Below are 6,000 nucleotides of genomic sequence, written 5' to 3'. Positions count from 1 at the left end.
ATTATCTTCAGGCAAATACTCTTTAAACAACTCAACCCATGCATCCATACAAACTTCAGGTAAGTTATGATCTGTTTTGATATTCATCATCCTAGCTGCCAATGATAATTTAGAAAGATCTTCTCTACAACCTTCATGAATTAGCTCATTAGCTGCTGCTAGCATTTCATAAAATCTTTTTGCATCCAAATTAGGCCCCTCTACATTTTCTCCCTCCTCTATTACTGATCTTGTTTCACGAAATGCATCTGTAACCATATCATGCATCCTATCATGATCTACCATATGATCCTCTTGAAGGTTACAACTTTCAGAAGGTAAATGTGGTTCCTCTCTGTTACGAACATTTTCAACCTGATTACTACTACTTGCTTCATTCCTATTATCAGCTTCTCAGTGGTTAAACCAGATATAGTAATGTGGAGTAAATCCTCTATTTACAATATGTTTCCAAACCGTTTCACTAGCAGCAAATTTGGTATTGTTGTATTTACGACAGGGACATAACATTTTACCTGTTTCTAGTGTGAGAGACGTCTGTCCGGCGTGGTACATGAACATCTCTGCTCCGTTGAGAAATTCTTCTGTTACTCTTCCGCTTGAATCTTTATGTGCATACATCCAACTCCAAGCTCATAGATATTTCTAGGCATTTTTTTTCTCTTTCTCGTTTTTTTTTGTGCATCTTAAGAATGAGGGAGAAGATCATATTTATAGGGAAATTTTGATTTTGGTAGGTAATAATGTTACAACGAATTTACGTCTGATAATAACTTAACCACCAATGTGCAACTGCATTCCTCGTAAATTGGTCGTTAATCAGATGGCAGATTTTCGATGTTACTTAGTCGCATATTTACGACTACTTGAAAGTGTAGTCGTAAACGCGAAGTTAATTTACGACCAATTTTCGACGAAAACTATTTGTAGCAAACTTACGTCTAAGTTAAGACGAACTTTCCGGTAGTCGTAACTTAGTCGTAAACACGAAGGTAATTTACGACTACACATTTGTAGTCGTAAATCGTAGTCGTTACTCCCATGTTTTCTTGTAATGATAATCAATCTAACATAGATGTAAATCACAAGAGGATATCAATTAATCAAAATTCCAGATGGTGGAAGTACCGATGAAATCTCCGATTAGAGAACCCACGATATCTGACGATGAAAAAAACAAGTTATCCAATGATTTGTTCGATGAGCTGAGGGTAATGATCTGTCGACGGTGACAAACTGATGGTGAAGAGGTGATAGCGATAAACTAATATGCGGCTAGTTAGAGATGAAACGACGACGAGATTGCTAAACGATGAAAAGGTTTAGCAATCTTTCTAAACCTTTTTATGGGTCTCCGGGTTCACTTTAACTCGTTAATTTTAGTTTTTTTTCTCTTCTGTTGAACGGGATATAAATTTATTTTTCCTGGATGACATTGGAATTGAGGACCATAGCTTTGATCTATGATGCACAGATGGAATTTAACTTCTGTTGGTTCTACCTTTGTGCTCCTTGGTGGCCCTTATGTCGCCTCAGTGCGATCTTGTCTCTTACTGCTGTGTGCAGTTTTACTGTTGTATGCAGTCCTCTTACCGTATTCATCCTAGCATTGGGTGCTGTGTGTTTGTATTTCTCCTTTTGGTGGCAGCTGATAGAGAAGCTCATTGGTATTCTTAGCTGGAATATGATTGTGGCGGGTACAGATTACCGTTTGTCTCATGTTTGGAGCAGTCTATTTTTTCAATATTTCCTCATATATGGAGTGAATTGGATGAATAAGCGTTGTTGGTATTGCAAGGATCTTCCTCCCAGCAAATGCTCTCCTCTGCATCTGGTGCATGTGTTGTCCTATGGGTTACACTAGATGCATTCTTTCAAGAAGTTTATGAAACTGTTTTAATGTGAGTTCTTATAGCTTCTTTTTGTGATTTGTATCATCGTATTTTACCAGATTTTTGATTTGTTTTGCTCAATGTAGCTTTGTTTTATCTTCTAAGCTTAAACCTCTCTAATTTAAATATAAGTATGGTTTGACAAAAAAAAAAAAAAAAAAAAAAAGACAATAAGGTGGTTTGAAGTTAGTTTCTAACGGATCAGCGTTAGATCACAAAGTCACCGTACGATTTAAATTACATTGCTGTATATTTACATGATTAACCTCTATTTTCTGTTTTATTTACTCTCCTGTGCTACTTTTTTTTTCTTTTCTTCCATCATCGTAGTCTTTGGATGTTTTGTTTGCCTAATAAAGAGTTTGACCGTTTCATTTTTAACTAAGACACTCAATCTTATTTTTTTCTCCTAAACTGATTACTTTGAAATAGAACAGAAAAGTACAAATCTAATAATAGTACAGTTTCTACTCTCTCCTAAGTCTATCCACCTCAGCATCAGGTGGTTACCACAAAAAAAAAAAATTCTCTGTAATTGGACATTGTCTTTACTATTCTAACACGATTTTCATCTCGAGAGACGGTAAAAAAGGGAAATGGAAACAAAACGCAATTGCGTCTGATGACTTTCTCTGTCTCTTCTCTCTAACCAAACCACATCTTCACTTTCTCTCTTATGCCGCCACCACAACTTTATGCGCTTCCGCCTCCGTCTCAATACCATTAACGTTCCACATCCCCCGCTTCCTTTGGGCATTCCCGCCCAATCAAAACCATAACATAGGGCTTGGTGATTAGATTTGAGGGATTTCGACGGGGTGTTGATTGGGTGTGTTCTCTGATTTGGATGCCTTTGCGAGACTTCGTGGTATCTCGGTTCTTGCAATCCTCTGTTTCTTTGGCTTCCAATCACCGCTACGACGACGACTCCAGTCATATTCAGAGGCTACGGTAGTATCTACGAAAATGGCGCGTCAGAGAGAGCCGCCACCATCATGGTTTACTTGCCTCAAACAATCGTGCTACGCAAGCTTAGACACGACAGCATCCGAGGGGATTGTATTGGCTCCTAAATGACGGCTTAAAGAGTGAGTAAGTTTGCGATTGAGCATTGTTTTGCTGCAAGTGTTGGTAGAATAGCTTTAGAACAACTACATTATCTAGAATGTTTATGATACAATCTGCTATTGTTCATCTACTTGGTGAGTGATGTTTACAGGAACGTTGAGAGAGGTATCCCGTCCTAACTTGAATATAAAAGTTTTATCAGTAAACGATATATAGGTGATTAGCACATGATTACATACTTATGTAGTTCCTTATCCATTCTTTTTTTTTTTTTTTTCTTCACAATTTCTATATGATTGGTTGGAATGATAATGGAGTGTATAGAGTACTAAAGATAGACCGGCTTGATGCGTGTCGGAGCTTAACCTCAGTGAGGATTCCACTGCCTATACCAAAAAAGATTGCTACGAGCTGCTTAAACGGATATACGAAGGAAACAAGGCCACCTGCGGCCTCAAACTTGTCACTCTCTGTTATCGCATCATTGGTTTGTGTTCTTTTGTTTCAAGTTATGTTCACTGAAACGTACATTGTTTTACTTTTACATCGTGTTCTCACAATTTTTGTTCCTTCACATTTTTGTGGTCTCAGGGTTCATTAAGTTTTTGGGACCATACTACATGCTGGTTATCACTGAGAGAAGAGAGATAGGTGAAATTTGTGGTCACAGGGTGTATGAAGTGTCCAAGAGTGAGATCATTTCTTTGCGAATTTCTAGCGTGCTTTGCAACATTGCAAACTCAAGTGACGAGAACAGGTGTTTTTATATATTCTTTTACTATATTCTGCCCCTTTTTTTTTTTGTCCCAAGCTTATTGTTGAAGAAAGTTTCTGTTTTTTCTTTTCTGTTTGGTGAAAAGAGATTGAGTACATGTGTTCATTTATTATACCCTTCCACCTTTTTATGAACTGAAGTCATTTACCCTTGCGTTTCTTTATCTTGTGTTGATAAACAGGTACAAGAGGCTCATGTGTATGGTGGACCTTACAAAAGACTTCTTTATGATGCGTAGTTTCCAGAAGAATATATGTGACCATGAGAGTGGTGGTGCTCTCTATAAGAAAATGTTTGTGTGGAACGAGTTCTTGACTCGGGGAATTCAAAATCATCTATAGAATACCGTGTGGACTGTAGCATTGGTGTATAGTTTCTTTAAGCAGGTAAGAATCGTATGTTTTTCTACCCCTCACTGCCATAGTTATGAAAAAATTTTCCCTGAATCAAATGCATATTCCTTTTCATTTCTCACAGCAGTAATTTTGTTATTTGTGTACCATTTTCTTGCGGGCTACAATAATGCTTCCCTACATCATGTTTTGTCTTGCACCAAAAGCTTTGCAAAAGAAGCATTGTAGTTTTTTTTTATAGCTATATATCAATTTTGATGTTCTTGGTTGTGCTATTTCAGATGCAACTAACATCTTTATTCTCAATAGTTTCATAGTACTGTTTAGATTCATAGCGGCTGAAATTTGATTTGGTGTGCATGTAGACAAGTATTTCTGAAGCTTGACGGACATTTTAAACTCACTCCTATTGCTAGGCGCTCCCGCCATAATGCTGGAACCAGGTATCAGATTTCATTAGTAAGATTTGTCATGATTATTATTGATAGGAGCCCATAAAAAATAAATAAGTGTTTAAATGTGTTTAGCATATTATGTGTGTGGTTAATGTTGCAGTTAGATGGGACTGAAGAGCTTGCATTCCCGAAGGATTCCATAGCTCCGACCAGCAATTCATTGCAATAAAACTAGCACCTTCTCAATTGTTAAATTCCTAACCAGGCAATTCGAATTTTGCATCAGGAAAGGCGCCTTAATTACAAAAATAATAGAAGACATGCACTGACTTGAAAAGCATTGAGGAAGGGTAAAAACATAACATATTGAATCTTCTTCAACTACTGTTTTTGTTTTACATTTTGAATCTGGAGAAATGGGTTTTGTCAGCAAGTTGCAACTGGAGACAGAAAAGTTTCAACTTGAGAGCGTCTTGGACACAATCATTAGCCAAGTGATGATTATGTTGAGCGAGAGGAAGTCACAACTCAGGGTTGAAGTCGCCCCAGAGATCAAAACTCTGCCTCTATATGGTGACAGAGTAAAGCTTCAGCTCATTCTTGCTGATCTTCTGCGCAACATTGTGAATCATGCCCATTTCCAGATAGTTGGGTAGGAATCAAGATCTCATCAAGCCACAAGCTTGCGCACGACAATGATCCCTATATCCATCTTCAGTTCAGGTATAAACGTCCACTGAAACATACAACTCAACCATTTTCACAAAACAATCCAGCTGTTTTGCAGATTTTTGAGTGTTTATAACTTGAGAGTTTGATGTTGTTTTGATGGTAGGATGATACATCCTGGAAAAAGAATTCCTTCAGAGATACTAAGTGATATGTTTGAGACACGAGATGGATGGGTCACGCCTGATGGCTTAGGACTCAAGCTTTCATGGAAACTACTAGAACAGATGAATGGTAGTGTGAGTTATGTTAGAGAAGACGAACGTTGTTTCTTTCAAGTGGATCTTCAAGTTAAGACAAGGTTGGGTGTTGAGACCAGAGTAACATAGACTGGTTCAAGCATACAATCGAGATTCTGAGTTACAAAGGCATATATATATAATAAAATTTGATGAATTTTGCTTCTTTTATGGTCTGAATGTGTTGTCATTCAAACAAAGTTTCCATTATTTATTTATTTTTTTATGTATCAATAAGATGTATCTCAGTCATTCCTATGTACATGATTAAGCAAACCAAGAAAGAAAAAACAAACAAACCATAACCATCAATTTACAGTACTTTGAGTCACTGACCACATAACGTAGGAAACCAAAGGCATTGTTCTTCATAAAATGGTGTAATCTCCGGTTGAACGTGCTCCACACGGTAGCCCACTGGCCCTGCTGATCTTATTAGATATAAAACGGCAGCTTCTACGTATATAGTCTAAACAATTTTAACAGCCACCAAACACGTGAAGCTGATAACACATAAAACAATTGGTTTCACACATAAACTCCACTATA

General features: G+C 37.3%; 1 long non-coding RNA gene across 8 annotated transcripts; it reads left to right on the top strand.

Annotated features, from left to right (window-relative positions):
• Positions 1 to 2,506: 2,506 nt before the first annotated feature.
• Positions 2,507 to 5,763, top strand: LOC106301568. Of its 8 annotated transcripts, XR_001262254.1 has the most exons (9): positions 2,508 to 2,980; positions 3,112 to 3,176; positions 3,285 to 3,447; positions 3,552 to 3,717; positions 3,917 to 4,121; positions 4,454 to 4,531; positions 4,644 to 4,833; positions 4,914 to 5,206; positions 5,319 to 5,763. It is a non-coding gene; the product is annotated as an uncharacterized LOC106301568 (long non-coding RNA). The 8 variants fall into 8 exon arrangements; XR_001262251.1 differs by having other exon boundaries at positions 2,507 to 2,980; positions 3,112 to 3,447; XR_001262252.1 differs by lacking the exon at positions 3,112 to 3,176 and having other exon boundaries at positions 2,509 to 2,980.
• The last annotated feature ends 237 nt before the right edge of the window (positions 5,764 to 6,000 follow it).

Source organism: Brassica oleracea, chromosome C7 (genome assembly GCF_000695525.1).
Source record: "Brassica oleracea var. oleracea cultivar TO1000 chromosome C7, BOL, whole genome shotgun sequence".
NCBI classification, from domain to species: domain Eukaryota; kingdom Viridiplantae; phylum Streptophyta; class Magnoliopsida; order Brassicales; family Brassicaceae; genus Brassica; species Brassica oleracea.
Note: the sequence above shows the minus strand (reverse complement) of the source record. Positions and strands in the feature narration are given on the sequence as shown.